We start from the raw sequence: 23,566 nt of genomic DNA, 5'->3' as shown, positions 1-23,566 counted from the left end.
AAGGGATTTTTTTCCAATTTTTTTTTTTAAAACAAAATTATCTATGCAGGATACATCTATAAAAAATTGAATTGGCAAAGGTTGTGTGATATATATTTACAACACTCCCGCCCCCCCCCCAAAAAAAAAGTAGCTGCTGAGGCTGCTTATGTACAACCAAACACCTTACAGGATTTGGTTCCTTGGTTTGGAGGTTTAGGGTCATGGATTCATGGGACATCCCTGTTAATTGCCTAATATAATGTTTAGTGCTTCTGTTCTACTTCCTAGTTCATTGTGTAGTGCTTAGGGTCTTAAAAGCTTGCAAGCAGCCATTCAAGGCTCAGCAATTGGTCTGTATTCACCTGGAGCAACAGAGGAAGAAGGAGAGTCAGGAATAGGAGGAGGATATGGAATGTGTAGCTAGTTGCCTCCATGAACAATTGCCCACTTTGCCATGAGACCAGAAGAACTGGATGGTGCCCGGCAACCATTATTGAACATTTTGATTAAAGATTCCATAGAAGAATCCTGATCAAAAGGGGGGAAATGCAGAACAGAATTTTGAATTCTCATGGACTCTAGATTTTCTGGAGCCATGGAGGGTGAATAAACCCCTGAAACTATTGCCCTGAGATAATCTTTAAACCTTAAACCAAAAATATCCCCTGAAGTCATCTCAAAACCAAGCAATAGTTTAGCTTAACTAGTAAAAAAAAGTCTGCCTCAAGCATTATGCTCTTTTAAGAACTGTCTCTACAGGGTCAAATTGACAACAGCGCTTGAAAGATTAGATAGGAACCTTAAGGTGCAGTGAGTTATGTCAATGAGGGAGGAACAACCCAGAAAAGGAGGGCGAGAATGGTTACAAAACTTAAAGAATATAGTCGATGTTACTGAATCGTACAAGTAGAAACTGTTGAATTGATATATATTTTGCTATGTATATTCTCAACAACAACAACAAAATAAATTTAGGAAAAAAAAATTATGCAGGAGATGAGTAGGAGAAGCGGGTGGGGAAGAGTCTCAACATTAAGTATGTAAATGTTCCGTTAACCAGTAACCAGTTGCCATCGAGTGGACTCCCACTCATGGCGACCCCATGTGTCAGAGTAGAACTGTGCCCTGTAGGGTTTTGAATGACACCTCTGGGTGGACTCAAACCTCCAACTCTTTGGTTAACAGCCAAGACATTAATTGTTTGTACCACCCAGGGACTCCAAAAGTCCTAGTAATTCTTCCTTTCTCCCACCCCCTGCCCCAGTTTTCAATTTGGCACCCCCATCCGCAGGCAGGGAGCCTGTACGTAATCTTTTCCAGAGAGTGGACCTAAGGTTCCTGAGGCAGTCACCTGGCTGTGCGGAATGGGGAGTGGATCTAGAGTTCTAACTGCTCTTAAATACATTTTCAATGAGTTGTCCTGCTTTTAGCTGTATCTTTACCCCCACTCCACCACACCGAGCTTTTGGGGTTCTGCAGTGTAACTGAGGTCTTTTTCTGCCGAGTTAGGATGCAACTCTCTTGAACCTGTAGTCAGTGACCACTTCCCTGGCTGCTTTCCAGCCTCCACATTTTATTGCTGTTATCTCTTCTCTCGTTCTTTTTATCTTAGGATGTTCATGCCTTCATCCAAAAACAATCCCCCTTAAATGCAGAACTGAATTTCAAATTCTCACGGACTCCAGACTTTCTGGAGCCATGGAGGCTGGATGAACCCCTGAAACTATTGCCCTGAGGTAATCTTTAAATCTTAACCCAAAAGTATCCCTTGAAGTCTTCTTAAAACTAACTGGAGGTTTTTCTTGAGTACCAAAAAAATATCTGCCTTGAACATTATTCTCTTTTAAGAACTATCTGTATGGGATTGAATGGATAATAGCAACTTGAAAGATTAGATGGGAACCTTAGGAGTGAGTTTATGTTAACAGGGCAGGAACAACGTAGAAAAGGAGGCTGAGAATGGTTGCACAACTTGAAGAATGTAATCAATGTCACTAAGTTATACATGTTGAAACTCTTGAATTGGTGTATGTTTTGCCATGTATATTCTCAACAACAAAATAAATAAAATTTAAAAAATAAATCCCTCTTAATTATCATTTGAGGGTTTCAGGAGGGAGTGAAACTTAATGAATATGCCCAGTCCACCCTCTTTATTATGGTACTGAGTTTCTTCAACTGAAGAGGTGACCATATCACACAATGATTAAGTCTATAGGCTCTGAGCTCAGACTGCATGGATTGAATTCCACCTCTGCTGATAACTAACTCTGTGCCTTGGGAAAGTATCTACTTTCTCTAGACCTCAGTAACCTCACCTGTAAAAACATTTTGACATTCCAGTTTGAGACTGAAGGTTGATTTTAACCTCTAGGTAGGTTTTTCATAGTATAGGCGTGTTTGTTTGAAGTTTCTGGGCTTCGCAATTGCTAGTTAACTGCTGACCTCATCTGAGTTCAGAAAATCATCTAGAGAGCTCTAGATTTTTGCTATAAACCTGTGGTTTTTAAAACTCACAAAGAAGAAAGTGCTTCTTGAAGAGTCATGGTGTTTGTGTTCTTTGTGTGACATTTTATGACATCTTGATATATTCACATAACCAAATATAGAATTGTATGTTAAACCAGATAACCATCTTATACTAGACTCTAGAAAGATTAAGAAAAAGAAACAGGGAAACTAAAAATGAGCAAATTCTGCCCAATTACCTTCCCTACCCCACCACCCTTAAGTTGGGAAAAGAGAATCATTTGGTTTAGAAGCAGAGCAGCTAAGGCTAGCTCACAGAATCCCGTTGTTCCACAGTACCCAGGGTACTTTTATGTGATTTGGCTTTAAAGGACACAGGCTTGGCGTCAAAAGGCTTGGTGTTGAGCCCTGACTCTGTCACTATTAGTTGTATGACCATAACAAGTCCCTGGGCTCTCATTTTCTCATTTATGAAATGAAGGGGTTGGCTAAATCATCTCTCATGTTCCGTTCAGATGTTAAAAAAACTCTATGAAGCCCTTGTCCCAGCTAGAACGTTGTTCTCTTTGACGACATTCAAAATTAAGTGGTCATCTTTTCTCCCCTTGAATACCTGTAGTCACAAGGGCTAATTACATCTCCTGGTGGTGGATACCCCCCCCCACCCCACATCATGCCAACTTACAAAATAAAGGCAGTCTGATCAGGGTCCATAGTGTCTCTGTCTGTTGGAGACGATACAAGTGTTAGAACGTCAGTCAGAACAACTACAGATGATGTCAGACCTAAAACCACGTGTGCGTCTAAAGACAGCTGGCATGGGTCTACAAGGAAGTCTTCATGAGGAGCAGTAAGAACCCAGTGTCGCCGACGTTCCAAATCTCCTGTCCTTCATCCCCCAAAGTTTATGCATTGCAGTACAATAGCTGCTTCTTTCAGCGACCAGCTAAAGCCCAAAGCCAGACTGACTCCCCTGATGGCAACAGTGGGCTGGGAATTTCAGCCCCTAAAGAGTTCAGTGAGGAGAGTGTGCTACTTCTCCTCCTGATGCTAATCACCCAAGGGCAGTCATTGGGCCTTTGAGAACTTCGGTTCCAGGGCTCCCATCACAGAGTGAAAAGGAAGACCCCTCTGATGCTACCCAAGTCTCCCAAGCAAGTCTCAAGGCCAATGATCTCTCTTTCAGTCCGTTTCCAAGTTAAACCAGGGCAAGCCGTGTGCATGCGTAGGCAAGGAGTGCCAGTGTAAGAGATGGTATGATATGGAAGTGTACTCCTTTTCAGGCTTGCAGAATGTCCCGCCCCTGGCCCCAGAATGAAGATCCATGCTTGAGGAGTATTCCCAATCACTCCACACCAGAACCCTGTCTGGCTCTCCCCGCTCCAGTTCTGAGCAAGCTCGAGTCTATGTGGATGATGTGACCATTGAGAACCTGTCAGGCTACATGGAATATTACTTATATGTTCCCAAGAAAATGTCTCACATGGCAGAAATGATGTACACTTGATAGCAAGAAGCTAATTAATATGCTTTAAACCAATGAGGGGTTGTCAGAGAGATTTAGTTAATGGCAGACCTTGCGGCCACTTTGTGTGAGAAGACATCTCCTTCTGCTCACTGTGCTTGCAGTAAAAACATGTCTTGTTATCTCAAAAAATAAAATAAAGTAAAGGCACTCTTGATACTTTCCTGCCTCCCTTCCTAAATCCCTCTTCTACTTTCTGATGCCCCCTTTCCTAGTCCTTTCCAGCTGTCTAAAGCACTCCACCCCGGTGCCCCACTTAGTCCTGCTCCCCTTTCTCCAAGTAGTCTCTTTCCTTCCCCCAAATCCAAATCTCTAGGCTAGACTGATGTCCAGGAGATGTGAGATTATCTGGCTGGAAGAATTCCCAGTTACATAGAAAGGATGACTAGGTTCACATACTAGATGCCAGTACCACCCTCCCCCCTTCAAGTTGTGACAACTAAAAAAGTCTCTAGACATTAGGAAATGTCTCATGGGGGTCAGATTCAGCCTTGTTGGGTGCCACTGCCCCATTGATAGCTAAGGTCTCGTCTCGGATTCTGAAAAGCTCTACACCTTAGTGAATTCTCTTTAGGGAGGTCAACTGGGGTCTTTTTGTAATACAGGCATAAATTTTTAGGGAGAAGCCTACTGCTGAGTAACTCTTGGGCTGCATTAGTAGTTGACACCTTAATGCTCCTAGTTGATAACGTCAGAAAATGAACTGAGATTGAGGAACCGAAAATCCAATTCTTATCCTGAGTAACTCTGAACTGGCTGAAAGGAGCTGCGTGCACAGCTGTAGCCAGCAGAGGTCTCCGTCCACTTTTAAGTGACTCATTTTCCTTCTAAGTATCTAAATCTTTCCAAGAAATCCTAAATGCCGTGAGTCACTCTAGTACTTCACACTGACATCGCTCCCATAGCTGCTCTGGAGACCAGACCTTCAGATGAGGAAGAAATAGGGCTTAGCAAGAATTTTGTTCTTTCTAGATGGGATAGAGATAAGGTTTCTGAATTGACCCAGAAATATGGATGAGGAAGGTATCGTAGCAACATTTTGCAGCTGCGAGTTCGGGATCAGAAAGGCTCTAATCTGATTGATGTATTGTTGTTAGTTGCCGTCGAGTTGATTTCAACTTATGGTGACCCTGTGTGTGTGTGCAGGGTAGAACTGCCCCATAGAGTATTCAAGGCTGTGACCTTTCAGCACCTCTGGGTGGGTTCAAACCACCAACCTTTTGGCTCTTGGTCTAGTTTTAAGCATTTGTGCCACCCAGGACCTCTCAAATTGATGTATACTGTGGTAAAAACAGAACTCCATGTTTAAAGACCTTATCATAACTTGGAAGTTAGGATGCACCAAGGGAGAAAGACATTCTGCTTGACAGGAAAAAGAAATTAAATTCCCCTCTTTACCTTAGATGTGAAGCAGCCATAAAGCTTAATACAGGGCTAGAGCCTAGAGTAAGAAAGAGCTGTAGTTAAGCTAGGAATTTTGACAAGAAGTATCATCTGTATCTCTGGTATCTGCCCCTGAAGGCCACCAAAGAGCAGGGCAGGCACACATGACATTCACTGGGCATGCTAGGGATGGGTCATAGGGTTTTTTGTGGGTAGATTAAAAAAGACCTTAAATTAGTAGTGGATAATAGTTATTATAGTAGTAAAGCCATCTTATCAGCCTGTCTTTTATTGTCCTATGAGCTAAATGAATTAGTTAATTAATTTATTGAAGCCCTAATTAAGGGTTTCTTTAGGGGGAGGTCCTGGGGATAATAAGAAATCTGTGAAGCCCACCCACAAAGGGCTAACAATCTTCCAGAGGATATATGGGTATAAGCACAAAGAAAGTTGAGAAGATGGTGCCAGTTTTCCACAGTACATTGGGGTCTGAAAAGGAAGAGAGAAAGTATGGGCTTACGTTGTCAGGGATGGGTTTATTAGAGAGGTAACACTTGGGGTAGCCCTTAAAGATAGGGAATTCCATCAGCCGTCTTTCTTCCGTTGAAAGGCAAGAAGCATGCAACTACATATTTTTCTGCAGTCAAATGGAACACTCATATGCCTCGCCTCCCTTGAATCACAAAGCAAAAGAAAGCAATCGAAGGCCTAGGAAAGCTGGATAGACACTAGACTGTCCAGTTAGAAATGTTTGTGTGCATAAGGAGGAAGGCGTAAATGGATCCCCAGTTTATCTGTTGAGTGGAGTTCCCAAACATTCTTTTATTGGTCAGTGGCTCCACCAGCAGTGACCTCTAACCTCAGCCACACTAGGAGGTGGAAGTCAGGAGCCTGCCTTGCCTTTGAACTCTTCTTTGTACTCAATCCACTAGGAGCCTTTGAGGTGGCAGAAACATTCAGCATCTTCTGTTCTCTTTAACCTTTAACGCTTGGGGTAAAGTTAAAATATCAGTTTCTTTTCAGTCTATTACACTGACCCATCTCAATTTGCCTTCATATTTTCCTGCTAAGCATACCAAAGGTTTATGCTGCAGAAGAATACTTGAGGATATAATGGGCCAATTAGGAAAAATACAAAACCCTTCTGTGTAAGAAAATAAAACCTCAGGCATTTGGTGCCTTCAACTACGAGGCCCACAGTCAGGCATAGCTGTGGTGAAGAAGAGAGCAGAAGAGACCCCAGAACAGCAAAATGTGTGTGCTTACACTGAACTTCATCAACTTTCCTTAGAGGGAAGCTTCTACAAGGGGCTGTCATTATGTCTCATTCGCACATAATTTTAACAAATTCATATATCTTCTTGCCATAGCCATACTACTTTAGAAGCCACAGATTTGAAGGGGGAAGAGGTTGCTACAAGTAGGGGTCTCTGAGGTAGGTCATCCGCCAGTCTGAATAGAGAAGATGGAAAAGCCATTTTTAAAAAGGGACTCTAAAATAGTAGCAACCTTGGGACCTTGGCTATGAGGGCAGACCATTTTGCAGGCTCCACTATATCCTGGGTGCATGACTGTTTGATGGTAGAATCCAGTGCCACATTTCCATGATTCACGGAGCTACATGCTTTTCTGTTTTTTCATATTTTGGCATATCAAGTCCTATCATCAACTTGAACATTGAGTGTCATTTCCATTTCTCTCCCGGAAGCTGTTATGGATGGGACATCTTAAAATTGAGGAACTACAGTTAATTACTATGCATGGTGATGCCCCTGAATCTCTAAGCTAAGGCTAAATCATGTTTAGCATATGTGTTTTTAAACTATTAGAATCTTACGTGATACATTTTATAAAGCTCTGTCTAAAATGTTTAAGTTTGTATTTTAGTAAGTGTTGTGATTCGCTTAAAGGTGTAAACCCTCAGATATCTAGAAACCTCAGCATCCCTGAGTGATGTGTTATCTGAGTTCCCTGTGCTGGTGGCTTACTGGTTATATTCAGTGACAGTTATATAGCAGCCTGTGTCCATTTCTCCCGCACGCCCCCACCCCCAACGCACATCCCATCAGTTTACAAAGCAGGCTCTTTCAACAGTGAGATAGGCAATTAGAAGAAGAATCTGAATTTTTTTATGTGAGGAAACTGAGGATAAGGAGAGGTGAAGTCATCCTCCCAAGACCACACAATGCGTGAGGGACAGACGGGGGGCCCGTACTCTTGTGCCGCCCACAGCTTTGTTCAGACCACAGAGCTGTGTGTCCTGGATCGAGGCTAAAACTCAGATGAACGTCCCAGCAATTCAAGCTTAACTGCTTATTGAATAGTCTTGTCGAAAAAGTGGTTGCTTGAGACATTTAGGACTGGCCACATCTGTGGAAATATATCAGGAACGTGGAAAAGGTTTGACTTCTAGTTTCCAAGATCGGTATTGCAATGTCTGTCATTCTTATCTCCCCCTGACCCCGACCCATGTAATTGAAAAAAAATTTTATATACATAATCTGGACTCTCAAGGCTTTTTAAAAAATGTCAAATATTCCCTCCCACCTTTCCGCCCCCCGTTCTTGGGTCCCAGCGTCCCACCCGTTCTTGGGTCCCAGCATCCCACTCCAAGCTGTGTTTCCCAGTCTCTGCTTTCGTACTTGCCCCCAAAAGGCTACTGGATCATTTAGCCTTAAACAAAACAGATTGGCCTGATCCTTGGAGTTCTTCCTGTGAAATGGACAGCCATGGTTCCAATTCAGCACAAGACTCTTTGGCCAACGAGAAAGCCTTGGTGATGGGTGTAATCCCTCTGCGGATAATGTAAATTGCTTTTTTTTGTTGTGAGTAGCACTGTACACTCTGTGTTTGGGTATAAATCCACATTGTAAAGGAGCTTGGTTAGTGTCTGCTGTTGGAAGCAGGATGAAATAAGAAGGATTTCTTTAATTGGAACTCTTAAGGAAGAGCATTTTTATGTATTTAACTTTTTTTTCCCCCAACTTTAGCATTAGGAACTTTGTTGGAAAAAGACTTTTGCCAAGTATCTGATGGGAAGCCAAGAAAAGCATTTTAATAGAACTGTCTCAGATTTATAGTACACTAGGGTCTGTAAATAAATTTCCCTGTCTTTAAGATTTGGGCTGATTTGCAGCTATTTTGTGTAGCTTCTGAGATTTAAGCCCTCATCATCCAGATGGAGAGGCCATAAAGTGACTTTCCCTGGCAGCGTTGGCATACCTTGTCCTGGGCAAACATAACCCATTACTATTGCCGTTGAATCCATTCTGACTCATAGTGACCCCACGTGTTACAGAGTAGAACTGCTCCATAGGGTTTTCTTAGCTGTAATCTTTATGGAAACAATTTGTCAGGCCTATCTTTCATGGAGCTGCTGGCATACTTGGTCTTGGGCAAACATAACTATGTGGGACTTAGTCTGTATATAGGAGCCCTGGTGGTACAGTGGTTAAGCACTTGGCTACTATCAAAAGATCAGCAGTTCGAACCCACCAACCGCTCCGCAAGAGAAAGATGTGACAGTCGGCTTCTGTGAAGTTTTACAGCCTTGAGAGCTCCGTAGGGCAGTTCTACTCTGTCCTGTGGGGTCGCTCTGAGTCAGAATTGACTCGACAGCAGTGGATTTGGTTTTTTGGTTTAGCCTGTAGATGGTTACTTACTGTGACAGTAGTTTTAATTTTTTTTTTTTTTTACTTTTCCTGGAAGAGCCCACCTAAGCATTCTCTAAATTTAGGAGAGAAGTGTTGTTGTTTGGTGCCATAGAGGCCATTTCAACTCATAGCCACCCTATGTGACATAGTAGAACTGCCCCATAGGGTTTTCTAGGCCATGATCTTTTTTTTTTTTTTTAGTTGTACTTTAGTTAAAGGTTTATAGAACAAAGTAGCTTCTTATTAAACACTTAACACATATTGTTTTATGACATTGGTTGACAACCATACGACATGTCAACGCTCTCCGTTCTCAACCTTAGGTTCCCTATTACCAGCTTTCCTGTCCCCTCCTGCCTTCTAGTCCTTGCACCTGGGCTGGCGTGCCCTTTTAGTGTCGTTTTGTTTTATCGGCCTGTCTAATCTTTGGCTGAAGGGGGAACCTCAGGAGTTTCTTCATTACTAAGCTAAAACGGTATCTGGGGTCCATACTCTTGGGGTTTCTCCAGTCTCTTGTCAGGCCGATAAGTCTGGTCTTTTTTTGTGTTAGAATTCTGTCCTACATTTTTCTCCTGCTCTGTGCTGGACCCTCTATTGTGATCCCTGTCAGAGCAGTCAGTTGCAGTAGCCAGGCACTATCTCGTTGTACTGGACTCAGTCTGGTGGAGGCTTCAAGAGTTGTGGTCCGTTAGTCCTTTGGACTAATCTTTCCCTTGTATCTTTAGTTTTTTTCATTCTCCCTTGCTCCCAAAGTGGGGAGACCAGTGGAGTATCTTAGATGGCCGCTCACAGGCTTTTAAGACCCCAGACGCTACTCACCAAAGTAGAATGTAGAGCATTTTCTTTATAAATTATGTTATGCCAATTGAGCTACATGTTCCCTGAGACCATGGTCCCCACAGTCCTCATAGGCTATAATCTTTATGCGAGCAGATCGCCAGGTCTTTTTCCCATGGAGCCGCTAAAAACAAAAACCACTAACCTTTTGGTAGCATTTGAGCACTTAACCATTGTACCACCATGGCTTCTTGGGAGAGAACTAGGGTCCTTAATTTTATAATGCAAGCCAATCAAATAACTATATATCTAACTTTGTTCCTGGGTAACTTTGTTCCTAGCTATTGTAGAGGCATCAAAACCAAACCCTTTGTGGTTCAGTCGATTCCAACTCATAGTGACTCTATAGTACAGAATAGAACTTAGTGAGGGAAAAAAATAAATAAAGCAGCCAGATCCTGTCTTTAAGAAAGGCCCTCAGGTTGCTGGAGAGAGTACTTTTGGTAACGTTCTCATTAAAAGGCCAGCTATGCTGAGCAGGCAGTTGTGCTATGGGGAGTCAGGAATGAACTGGGTCAGTGTGGATCAGGAACTGGAAGGAATCATCATGACTGAGGAGTCTTGGGTGGGAAGAGAGGATGAGCTGGAGGGCCCTGACCTCCAAGGGGCAGTTCAATAGGTAAGATGGAGCCGACCGAGAGGGACTTTGAATACCAGTAGCAGAGAACTTTGAAGAGAATTGTAAGGAAGGAAAGGAGGTAACAATTGGAGAGTAAAGAAAAGATGTGTGGTTAAAGGGAAAAGCGGTATCATTTGAGATTTAGGAAAAAAAAATTAAAGAGCTGGAAGGAACCTTAGAAATTATGCAGCCCATTCCTCACGTTTGCTACGGTAAGTATGCCGTCTCGAGAGTTCAAGTGATCTTGAGAAAGAATTGCTAGGACCGGAGCTGAGCCTAGCTGGAACTCCCAGTCTGGAGATTTTTTTTGGGGGGTGCCATGTAGTGCAGTATTTTCCAAACGAGGGTTATGATTCATTAGTGGATCATGAAGTCAATTCTGTGGGTCATGGCTGGCATTTTATTTTTTTAAATGAAGTATAATGGAAAGGAAAATATTAGAGAGTATTTTGTGAAATCTTTATTTCAGTTGTATGTGCATATGTATACTGAATTATAGTATAAAATGTATCTGTGTTTCTTGCTGCGGGTCCCAGTCCAAAAAGTTCGAAAAATGTTGGTAATGGAAAGAACACAGGCTTTTAAGTTAGAGAACCTGAATTCGAATCCCAGTTCTGCCGTTTACGTACCAGCCTTGTAACTGTGTGGGCAAGTTTTACGTCAGTTTTCCAAGCTTCGATTTTTCTCAGCTAAAAACTGAGGCTAATAATACAATACCAAAAAATAGTTGTATTGCTTAAGTAGGGTAAATTACTTAAAGGATCTGCAGTCTGGTCAGCTTGTTCCATGCTGGCTGTCCTTTGGGAGAGCTCATCCAGGGTCTGCATTTGATTATTGAAGAAGCTTCCTCGTATTAAGCGTGGTCTTAAGGAACCACAGCGAGTTACCAACACGGATGTATTTTGCATTTGCTTCCGGGCTGGCAAACTTGAAACAAAATTTATTCCTGTGAATAAGGTATACTTTCTACATCTTGGCAGGGAATGAGGTTCTCCTCTCTGCCTTTCTGTTCAGATCACAATGACTGGAAAACCAAACCCATTGCCATTTAGTCGATTCGGACTGGTAGCGACCCTATAGGACAAAGTAGAACTGCCCCATGGGGTTTCCAAGGCTGTAAATCTTTTCCGAAACAGACTGCCACATCTTTCTCCTATGGTGCAGCTGGTGGGTTTGAACCACTGACCTTTTGATTAGCAGCCGAGAGCACTTTAACCACTGTGCCACTAGGGCTCCTTAGCTGGTAAAAAAAAAGAAAAATGTAGGAAGGTAAAAATCAGTGATTCTCTCGCTGGCCTTTTTTTTTTTAAAACTCAGTGGCATATTTGAATTAAGTATTGTTACTCCTTTTCCCTTTTCCAGTGGGAAAAATATTTTATGCTGAGGCGTTTTTTCCCCTTCTAAACTGTTCTCTGCCAAATCATGATTTTATTCTTTTTTTTTTAACCAAAAAGTTGAAGAAAATAAACTTACAGCAAAAGTTAAAATCAGAATTGACATTTGCGCGGTAGAAAGTTGAAGCACAAGGGTCTACTGGATGGGAACTGAAAGAAATTTTGTGTGAGAATTTAAGAGGACTGGCCAGAAGTCTTTGAAATAGCTATTACTCATATCCTCCTGAATGGAGACTGAATTCTCATGTAGTATATAGTACAGTTTTCCTAGCATTCCGTACTTTCTCCCAGTTCTTTGCTATGTCTGCCTCCCTTCCCCCATTCCTTTCTAGCTAGCTGTAGCCCATACTTGAAATCCCTCTGAAGAGCAGAGATGAGCCTCAGCCCCCAGATAATTTGGGCCAGGGGCTAAAACACTCCCATAAATCTGCAGCTCATTTTAGTGCCACGTTAAAACAGTGTGAGCGGCCGGTTTCCGTGGCCCCTGCCCTCTTTCTTTATGGGCTTCTTTGGCTCTTCTTTATAAAGAGGCCCTGTGGAGTCATTTTAAAGTTCTTATCAGTTTGCTGACAGCTATATGGGCCTCTCTGCTGAGTCCAGGAGCTCAGGCAGGCGTGTGAAACTTCTGATATTAAAATTGAAGAGAAAAACCAGACAGAGGGGATTGGGTGGCACAGAAGTGATTCAGGGGTAAAAAACTGGCAAGATAATTAACCTTTGCAGGTCCGGAACCTTGACATGGACAGGATAAATTTTCCTCCTGTCAGTGGGGGCAGGTCAGTGAGGGCAGGAGAGGGTTTTCCAAGGGCTTTTATTTTTGTTCCATGATTAGAAATGCCATTCCACTGGCGGTTGTCTTTCAAGCTTCAGGCAAGTGAGTCGGGCGACCCTGGAGGATTGGGGTGGCCGAGTTTACGATGGATTTTGTTCCCAAAGCCAGTCTGACTGGCTAGACCTCTGCTTGCATGTCTTTGCCGACTCCAGCCTGGTGTCTCTACATCCATAGCGTCACAATGATCAAATTTAGAAGGACTTTCATCAGTCTGCCCTGCTGCCCCTTTTAGACCAGATTGCTCACCCTCCAGTAATCCTTCCAGAGTGTGCCTTGGAAATACCAGGCCCTCTATAAATGTCAGCCTGGGACAGTTGGCCCTTTTTACCCCCTCAGTTACAGAGAAATGGATTGGAAGCTGCTCCTCTGTCTCCCCTACCACTCTTCCTTTCTTTCTTTGCTGAAAAACTCTTGCAGCAGACAGCCGAAGGGAAGGAAAAACCATTACCTGGATCAAGGCCAGTGGCTTGATGGGAACTTCAAAATCTTTGGCATCTCCCAACCAGAATGCTTTTCCAGGCATTTTAAAAAAGAGCATCTTTACCCTCTTCTCCTTTCAACTTTCCAGCTTTGACTTCCAAAGGGAGTGTGGTGTGTAAAGTATGCCCTCAGAATATACTTTATGCTGGCCTGCTCTCCTTCTAACGAAAGCTTTTAGGAGGAGGTTACTAGTGATAAACACAAATGCAGTGGATATATTTTCTGACTGCACTGAGCCCCTTTTTTGGCACAAATGCATTAGTTTCCCTTTTTCAAGTAGTTTTGGACATGAGCACTTTTGCAAGTGTGTTTAATTTGGAAAGGTCTTGATTTAACATAGCTGTTTAGCTTGAGGAAACCCTGGTGGCGTAGTGGTTAAGTGCTATGGCTGCTAACCAAGAGGTCGGCAGATCAAATCCGCCAGGCACTCCTTGGAAACTCTATGGGGCAGTTCTACTCTGTCCCATAGGGTCGCTATGAGTTGGAATCGATTCGACAGCAGTGGGTTTGGTTTGGTTTTATTTAGCTTGAGATTGAGGCAATAGGAAGGACTTTTTGCAGTCGGTCAAATGTATCTAGCTGTTGGTCTAGGATTGATGATTTTCATTGAGCAAACAATAAGAAAATATGGGTTCATTTTATTACTTGTGTAGCTCCTGTGGGGAGAGTAATTAGGTAGAGAAACCAGATGATCGGTAAAACAAACAAAATGCCCCAAACTCCAAAGTGGTAAATTTTTTTTTTTTTTTAATACTTTCCTGGGGATTAAATTGATATTCTGGAATTGTTGTTGTTAGGTGCCGTCGAGTCGGTTCCAACTCATAGTGACCCTGCCTGGTCCTGAGCCATTCTTAACAATCGTTTTTATGCTAGAACTCATTGTTGCAACCACTGTGTCAATCCACCTCATTGAGGGTCTTCCTCTTTTCTGCTGACCCTGTACTCTGCCAAGCATGATGTCCTTCTCCAGGGACTGATCCTGGAATTAGTGAAGTTTAATTTAGGGCAATGAACTGGGTATTGTTGCTTTATAGTATAATTTTTAACAATTAAATTTAGATAAATTAAAAGCTCTCAATAAATATATTATTATCAACATTGTTCATAACAAAGCCTTTTCCAGGGGTCAGGATGGGTGGAATGATCCCAACTCCCTTCATGGGCATGAAGTGGAGAGCTGTCTCTAAAGCTAACCATGGGATAATCCCTTGTAAAGAGTCCCCAATATGGAGCATTGCTTCAGGAAATGGCCTTTCTAATAAAGGTGTTAAATATTAATTTGCAGTCTATATAAGAATTTATTTATTTATTTATTGGTTTATAAGAATTGTCTAGCTCTTTGGGGCTGATTTCCCACAGAGTTCGGACTATATGCCAAGCCCTTCTGAGAAATAATTGCCCATTATAGGAGATGCAGCACAGGCTTTTCAAATTTGTGATATACCTACTTAGGAAACTTTCTGGAATTGGTTTACAAAACGATAACTTGTAAGTTATTAAGCGTTGATATGGTTAGTAAAGAATTCACTAAACTGGTTCATAAATTAAGCTGTATTTATTTATACATGTTGAATGTCAGTGCCATAATATGCTATAAAACATCGGCAAAGGTAGAAGCAGAGGACTGTGTCCTCATTTATATAGAAATATTCTCTCTCCCTCGGCATTTGCAGAGGTTGAGAGAATTTGAGGTTGCAAGATTATTTTGGCTTGGCGTGCAGTTAATCTTATCACTCCACGCTATTGTTTTTGGGAACACAAGACAATATTGAGATGTATTTCTTTCATTTATCCTCACTTAACGGCCTTTAATACTGAATCAGACCAGAATTGGTACAGAAGTAGCACCATGTAAGCCATTTCTGGCAATTATGTCTCTCCTGGTAGGTAATTTACAGGCTAATTTATTGTATTTAAATGTGTGCTTACTGTCCATTTGAATAAGGACTTCAGTAGTGGAGAGCTGTTTATTGGTTATCTTTCAGATTCTAGTACTTTGTATTGTAAGAAGCAAATGGTTTCTTTTCAAGTGTTTGAAGCCCATGTATGTATTGAAATGTTAAGTTCAAGGTTAATTGAGCCAGGTCTGGATGATCTTATATAATCAGATATTTGCCATTTTAATTGTAAAATTCAGTAACATTAATTTTATTCCTCTTGTTGTGCAACCGTCGCCACTATCCATTTTCAAATGTTTTTCATCATCCTAAACAGAAACTTAATATGTCTTGAGCAACAATCCCCATTTCTTCATGGGAGCGGATGGCCAAGTCTTTCCTCCTGAGGAGGCTCTGGGTGGGTGCCAAGTGGTATTTCATTGTCATTTTGATTTGGATTTCCCTAATGTTAAGCATCTTTTCATCTGCCTATTGACCGTTTTAATATCTACTTTGGAGAAATGTCTATTCAGGTCCTTTGCCCATTTTTTAATTGAGTTGTTTGTCTTTTATTGTTGAGCTAGCTTTGATAGGAGTTCTTTTATATTTAGGATATTAAGCCCTTATCAGATAAATGATTACCAAATATTTTGTCCTATTCTGTAGGTAGTTTTCTTCACTTTCTTTATAAAATCCTTTGCAAAAAAATTTTTTTAAGTTTGATGATGTCCAATTTTCTTTTGTCGCTCATGCTTTTGGTGTCATACCTAAGAATCCCATGTTGAAAACTAGGTCTGGAAACTTCACCCCTATGTTTTGTTCTAAGTTTTATGGTTTTAGTTCTTATATTTAGGTAACTGAATGATTTTGAGTCAATTTTCATATATGGTGTGAGGTATTCATCTAATCTGTTCTTTTGCATATGGAGATCCAGTTGTCTCAGCATCATTTGTTGAAGAGACTGTTCTTTCCCCATTGAGTGGATTTAATACCCTTTTCAAAAATCAGCTGGCCATAGATGTTGCTGTTGTTAGGTGCTGTTGAGTCGGTTCTGACTCATAGCGACTGTAGGTACAACAGAATGAAACATTTTAAAGTTCTTATCAGTTTGCTAACAGCTGTCTGGGCTGTGTTTGAGCCCATTGTTGCAGCCACTGTGTCAATCCATCTTATTGAGGGTCTTCCTCTTTTTTCATGACCCTCTACTTTACCAAGCATGATGTCGTTCTCTAGGGACTGATTGCTCCTGATAACGTGTCCAAAGTGCATGAGATGTAGCCTTGCCATCGCTTCCAAGAAGCACTCTGGCTCTACTTCTTCCAAGACAGTTTTGTTCCTTCTTCTAGCAGTCCATGGTATATTCAATATTCTTCACCAACACCATAATTCAAAGACATCAATTCTTCTTTGGTTTTCCTTATTCATTGTCCAGGTTTCACATCCGTATGAGACTATTGAAAATATCATGGTTTGAGTCAGGCATACTTTAGTCTTCGAAGTGTCACCTTTGCTTTTTATTTCTGGACTCTCCTTCTGTTTCATTGGTTTGTATGCTTTCTTATACCAGTATCAGACTATTTACTGCTTTATAGTACATTTTGAAATCAGGAAGTGTGAGTCCTTCTACTTTGTTCTTTTTCAAGATTGCTTTGGCCCTTTGGGGCCCCTTACCATTCCAAACGAGTTTGAGGATTGACTTTTCCATTTCTGTAAGAAAGGCTGTTGAGATTTTGATAGGAATTGCATTAAACCTGTATATCACTTTGTTTTTTGATCACTTTTGGTAGTATTGACATCTTCACAGTATTGTCTTCCAGCCTATGAACACAAGACATCTTTCCATTTATTTAGGTCTTCTTAAATTTCTTTCAGCAATATTTTACAGTTTTCAGTGTACAAGTCTTTCACCTCCGTGGTTAAATTTATTCCTAGATATTTCATTCTTTTAGCTACTGTTGTAAATGGACTTTTTTTCATATTTCTTTTTCAAATTTTTCATTACTGGCATACAGAAATACAACTGGTTTTCGCATGTCGATATTGTACCCTGTGACTTTACTGAATTCATTTATTAGCTCTACTAGCTTTTTTGTGGATTGTCTGGGATTTTTGTGTCATCTGCGAAAAAGATACTTTTTCTTATTCCTTTCCAATTTGGTTACCTTTTTTTCCCCCTGCCTAATTGCTCCGGCTAGAACTTCTAATACAGTGAATAGCAATGGTGAAACAGTCCCACTCAAATTTTTATATGGTCTCTGGGGTGGTAGTGGGGGACATGGATCTCTCTTGAAAGTTACCACCATAATGAACCACAGTTACTCTTACTCATAGATGTATGTCATTCATTCTTCAGGGGAGCAGGGGCAGGGAAAAAAATTGAAAACCACCGATGCAGCAAGTGTAGCTACTGCCAGTGTCTCCCTCTTTTTACACTCTCAGTTTGGGGAGTGTACATTGGGGTTTCCATTTGGAATCAACAGGAGAGCTTGTCTTAATAACCCTTAATCAGAAGATAGGGCTTTTCAACAGCAAGCGGCTTATGGAGAACTCATGTGTCTCTGGCCAGGGGGAACACTGACAAATGGCATTGGATCAACACTATTCTCAATTTCTCTTCTTCTGGGAATGGGTAGTAACAGTGGAAGGGGCTACTGTGGGACCTGACTGCTGAGTTAGTAATTATAGCAAAAAGAAGAACCTGCCAAAAAACATCTCCTTGGCATTGTTTGGAATTGTTGTGACAGTGGGATATAGAAAAGAGCAGAGAACAGCACCTCGACATGGCATGACATAATGATAGCTTTAGGGTTGAAGTAAGTCTCTTAAGCAGCTGTCCTCTCAGTCCCTTCACATGTAGTGTTTGTGTGTGTGTTTTAATTAAAAGGAGCAGGTCTTTCAAGTATGCCTGGTTGCTGTGAGGCTTATTTTATATATGCCTTCTCTAAGCAAACAAACTTATGCTTTCTTTCTCCTGGTTTTAGCATAGCAAACCCCAGGCAGATTCTTTTACAACTAGTTGGCCTACCTTGTGCTCTTATTTATTTATTTTTGATAATAGGTTGTGATTAATGGTTTCCAATCCATCTTTCAACTGTTCCATGGAACCAGCCGTAAGAGAGAATTGGTCAGCAGCTAATCACTAAAGAAGTTCCCTGATCTAGCCTAAAGGACAGTGGAATTCAGGGAGGTAGATAACTCAGAAAACTGGGCATGGCAAAAATGAACCTCTAGTCTACTTTGCTGAGAAGGCTTGACCAAACACAGTTTTATTGGTCAGTGGCTCCTGCTTTAGTAACCTTTCACCCCTGTGGCTCTTGGAGGTGTAAGCCACTGGCCGGCCTTGCCTTTGAACTCCTCATGGCTCCTGCCACCTCAAAGGCTCCCAGCCAGAGCCTTGTGTTTTGCTTGGGACCTCACCTCACAGCAGGGTTTCGGCAGTTGGGAAAACTGATCCACCCTTAGAACACTGACATATTTGAAGGTGATACCCCTGAGACTTGAAACCTATGGCTTTCTATTTCAGGAGCTGTCTGTCATATGTCAAGAAACATGACTCAGGCTTCCCGCTTTTCCTCCTCTATCCCTTCATGTTTCCCATAGGAAAGGAGGTCATAACATGTGAGCATTCTCTAAGACTATTCACAAAGTCTTCTTTTACCATCAAGCTCTTTAGCTCTTTTTCTTCTAACTTTGTCCAAGTAGCATTTATTTTGAAAGCTTTTTTTTTTTTAAATTAGGCAAAAGCATGAAAATCACAAACCATCTTTGGTGCCTGGGAAGATAATGGTGAAAGTGGCATAGGAAGGGCGGCCAGCATAGGGGTTACGTGTTCAATCCTAATGCTTCCGGATCAAACATTGCTGTAGTTGTAAGAGAGCCTGGCTACACTTTTCACTTCTGGAAAAACTGGATCTTGCAAGAAGAAATAGAAAATAGCATGGATTACCCTCCTGTTCTGCTTGGGTTTCTGCCTGAGGAACATAAGTGAAAGCCTTGGCAAACTTAGAGGTACATCCAGGGACCTATGGATATTAGATGACTTCAATATAAATTCTTTAGCAAGAAATCACACTTCCTCATCCTAAGAATATTGAGTAGAAAATACCTCTTCTTTCCTGATGCCTTTAACTTAGAAAAAGAATGTGTGAGCTCCATTGAGATCCTATGTTTTCTAGAATTCAAATAGAATATTACTAATGATGATATTATCTTTAGCAGAAAGGACAATCTGGCAAGATCTTTTCCTGCCTTAGAGCAAAGGTTGACATTTTAGCAGGTACTCAAGTATTGGAAACCCTGATGGCGTAGTGTTTAAGAGCTATGGCTGCTAACCAAAAGGTCGGCAGTTCAAATTCACCAGGCACTCCTTGGAAACCCTATGGGGTAGTTCTGCTCTGTCCTGTAGGGCCGCTATGAGTCGGAATCGACTCTACGGCAACGGGTTTACCCAAATATCAGAAGACCCAGGACTGATTTTACCACTGTCTTGTCCTACAGTCGTGAGTCTTTTCATGAGTATGGTCAGGAACTGACATCTCTCAGTTTTGCAAAGTGAAGGGAAGAATTAACATTTATATTAACTGCTGTGTCTGGTACTGTATTAGGAGCTTCCTCACGGAAACATGAGGTAGCTATTATCATTCTCATTTTTATAAGGGAGGAAAGTGAACCTCAGAGACTGTAAGAATGGCGTGGTGGGGCCTCTGACCTCCTCTAACTTCACAAGAGGGAAGGAGAATCAAGATAAACAGCCCATGGCTGATCCCTGTGAGGTGGAGGTCAGACATGCCTCCACCTTCCAATCTTTTTTTATGAAACCTGACACAAACTGTCCCTCCCATGGCACTCTACTTCTCTGCTGGGTTCGATAATTTGTTGCAGGGGCCACACAGAACTCACAGACAATACTCAGGATTATGGGGTTTATTAGGGAAGTAACAGATTAAAATTCAGAATCAGGAACACTCAGGATAACAGTTCTCTGATCAGGACAGCCTCTTCTCAGCTGTGCCCACAGTTTCACTTTCCACTCTCTCTGGCCCCTTGGCCTCTTCCCTGCTTGGGCAGGTGTTAAAAAACTCTCTTAGCTCCGCCAATAAGTGCTTGGAGGCACCCCATTCTCCCAGCAAGCCTCCTGCCAGAAGGGGCTCAGCTCTCTTGCTCTGTGGGCTGGAAGCCCACCGCATTGTCTCCTGCCAGTCTTCTGGTTCTGCTGCCTCTGCTGCTGCTTCTTGACATCTCTCGCTGTTCGTAGTGTTATAGCTCTCTCTCTCTGTCTCCTGAATCTAGGCGGTTCTCAGTGCAGGGATCTTGGGTTCAAAGGATGTGCTCCACTCCTGGCTCTTTCTTGGTGGTGGTAAGATCCTCCTTCTGCTGTGGGACTGGCTCTCTTTTAAGCCTAGCAGAATGGCAAAACTGACCAGTCACCTTTTAGGGTTCCCTGTGCCAACTTGCATGGTCCCATCCCCACAAGAATGTCATGCACCTTTTTTGCATTATTAGCAAGCTATCCAATCCCCTTGGTGGGCCACAAGCATCTTATTTGCATAGTCCCACCTAGTCATTTGGTGGGAATTACAAGACCATGGTGAGAAAGACCATGTAAAAGCTATCCATTGCACTGCAGAAACTAAGTAGATGGCCAGAGGTTACAAAGCTCAAGTGGCAGACTTGGGATTGGGAAGAATATGTGGCATGTGATTAAAAAGTGTGAAGGCGATTTATAAAGCTTTATTTCCCTTTTTTAAAAGCACCTTTTGAACTATTATCATCTAAAGTATTTGCTAAATGCCTGCTTTGAGTAAGGTGCTGTACATGATTCAAAGTTGTACAAGCTATGGCCTTGTCCTCAAGTATCCAACAGTTGTGAACGGGGTGGTAATATAATATCTACTAATATCTCTATACTAGTGGTGCAGTGGTTAAAGCACTTGGCTGCTAACCAAAAGGTCAGTGGTTCGAACCCACCAGCTACTCCACGGGAGAAAGATGTGGCAGTCTGCTTCCATAAAGATTTACGACCTGGAAATCCTATGGGGCAGTTCTACTCTATCCTATAGGATTGCTATGAGTTGGAATCTACTCAATAGTGGTGGGTTTGGTTTTTGGTTTTAATGTCTCTACAAGAAGCCCTTGTGGCACAATGGTTAGGCTTTTGGCTACTAACTGAAGGATGGGCGGTTTAAACCCACCAGCTGCTCTGGGAGAAAAGACCTGGCAATCTGCTCCTGTAAGGATTAAGAAAACCCTATGGGACAGTTATACTGTGTCCTATAGGGTCGCTGTGGTGCACAACAGCAGCAGCAGCAAACATCTCTATAAGGTACAAGAGCTAGAGACCCTAGTTATTATTTAGTGACTTCATTGAGATAGAAAGGGTTTTACTTTTTATTGTGGAGGTCACTTCTGAGGTAAATGGAGTTTTTTGTTTTTTTTCTAACCACATTCTCGGCTTCTTACCACGTATAACCAGTTGCTGTTAAGTGAATTCTGACTCATGGCCACCCCGTGTGTGTCAGAGTAGAACTGTCCTACACAGGGTTTCAGTGGCTGAGTTTTTGGAAGTGGATCACTAGGCCTTTCTACCCTCCCTCCTCTGCCCCAGCACATACACACGTACGTACATGACCTAGCCCTTGGAATCAGGTCGATTATGTCTATTCATTTAGTAGTGAATTATACTAAAGACAAAATCTTTTGAACAATTAAGAAAAAAAAATTTTTAAGTGACAGAAACCTGGTCTTCTTGGCCAAGATAAGATCATGGCTTCACCCACCTCATGCTGTGTTTTTCAGAGTGATGGATTCTTCTTGTTTAATAGCCAGGGCATAAGTTATTTAAAAAACTAAGGCGACACAGAAACTTCCTCATCACCTGAGGCCAGAAGTGTTGGAAGCAAAATTAACTGTCAGAATTAAATTGACTTCTCCAGGGGCATTTGTCCTTTACACTGAAATAAGCATGTCTTTTGGAATACTCTCTGTTGAAGATGGTTTATAGCTTACTTCTCCTTGCCTTCATTGTCTCTTTTCTCCTCATTTACTAATTCAGCTCTAACATTCTGGCTTAGACACAGCAAGCAGTTTGGAATCCCATTCATCCCTCACCTCTCTTTGTCACGTGTTTTAGTTCTTTCTCTGTGGCCTTTCTCTGATGATAGCTCAGGTTTTAAACTCCATAGAAATCAACCATGGAATCTGATGCTATGTGAGTTGTAAAGAACTTGTAAATATGCGTTGGCCCTTGAAGCAACACACCTTGTCTAATTAAAAACTCTCATAAACTTAAGTGAGTGCATTACTTTGCTATCAGAAAGTACTGCCTTAGACTTCACCATTCAGAGCTTCCTTATTTATGTTTTTGTGATTATTAAGGAATATTCCCTGTAGTCATCTTCTCTGGTAACAAGTGGAACTAACGTCATGTTAATTCTTTAATCACCCCCATAAATATCAACACCTAGACTAGAGATAAACAGAAGGAAAGCTTTGCTTCAGAATGGATGACTTGTGCATATGTGTATATATATATATACCCTGGGGAGTTCTCCAGCCAGCTCTGTTTGAGAATAGAAAAGACATGGCGATCAGCTCCTGGTCCGTGTATTTGCTTGTTTTTCTAACCTTTGAGTGACTCATGGTGTTGGGTATAAGAATAAGATCTAGAACTCTTAGAGATTAATCTATACAAAGGAGAAACTGTTGTATATTTAACTTTTCATACAGAGATGGAGCTGCTGCTGATGTTGAGAGTCCCTTAGAAATCTTTGGAGCATGCTTAGGGAGACACAGCCCGAGAGAACATGTAAAAACCTTCTTCATCTCAGGGCCAGGAAAATAGGCTTAGATGGGGGGAAGTTAAGAGACCATCAACAAAAATGCTGGGAGTGGAGGAAGTTAGATTTAAAAGAGCAAGTGCTCTGAAGCCAGCCAAGTTTGTGAGCCGGTTCTCAGTCCTGAGAAGGATGAGAAAGAGGAAAAGAGGGCCCATTGATTATGGCACAGAGTGGTTGTGCTTACTAATATTAAGATGAATTTTTTTTTTCACTATTTATGTGCCTACTGGGTAGAGGCTATTTTAAAAAAGGCAAAATAACAATAATGCTGACAGCATAAAGCCCACTGTGAATTCTAAATTCTGATATATTTTTAGATGGATGGAAAAGTGGGATAAGTTAAGAATAAAATTGAGATCATATCCTAGGAGAGATTAATTTGTAGCAAGAATTATTGGGCTCTATATGAGATCCTAGGAGAAGAACAAAAATTTGTTTATTAAGGTGTGATACATTGAATCCTGCACTGGGTGGTGACTGCATCTAAAAAGGCTCTCAGCTGTTCCCCTGGAGCACCACAGCTTAAAATAGAGTCCTTACTTGTCCTGCTCTGTTGCTGTTGCTGGGAAAAATTAATTGTAGCACTGAGAATGGCTTCGTATCTTCTTAAAAAAAAACAACTTACTGCCGTCAAGTGGATTCTGACTCACAGCAACCTTATAGGACAGAGTAGAACTGCC

The 23,566-nt window shown here is 41.7% G+C and overlaps 1 protein-coding gene and 1 pseudogene across 1 annotated transcript in view; both read left to right on the top strand.

Moving 5' to 3' along the window:
* Positions 1-23,566, top strand: part of EXT2 (exostosin glycosyltransferase 2) — a 157,702-nt gene that overhangs the window by 50,703 nt on the left and 83,433 nt on the right. The window lies entirely within an intron of this gene.
* On the top strand, positions 3,155-23,287 carry LOC104846089 (oxidative stress-responsive serine-rich protein 1-like; annotated as a pseudogene).

Source organism: Loxodonta africana, chromosome 7 (genome assembly GCF_030014295.1).
Source record: "Loxodonta africana isolate mLoxAfr1 chromosome 7, mLoxAfr1.hap2, whole genome shotgun sequence".
Classification (NCBI taxonomy): Eukaryota; Metazoa; Chordata; class Mammalia; order Proboscidea; family Elephantidae; genus Loxodonta; species Loxodonta africana.
The sequence above is the reverse complement of the archived record's forward strand: the minus strand, read 5'-3'. Positions and strand labels throughout refer to the sequence as shown.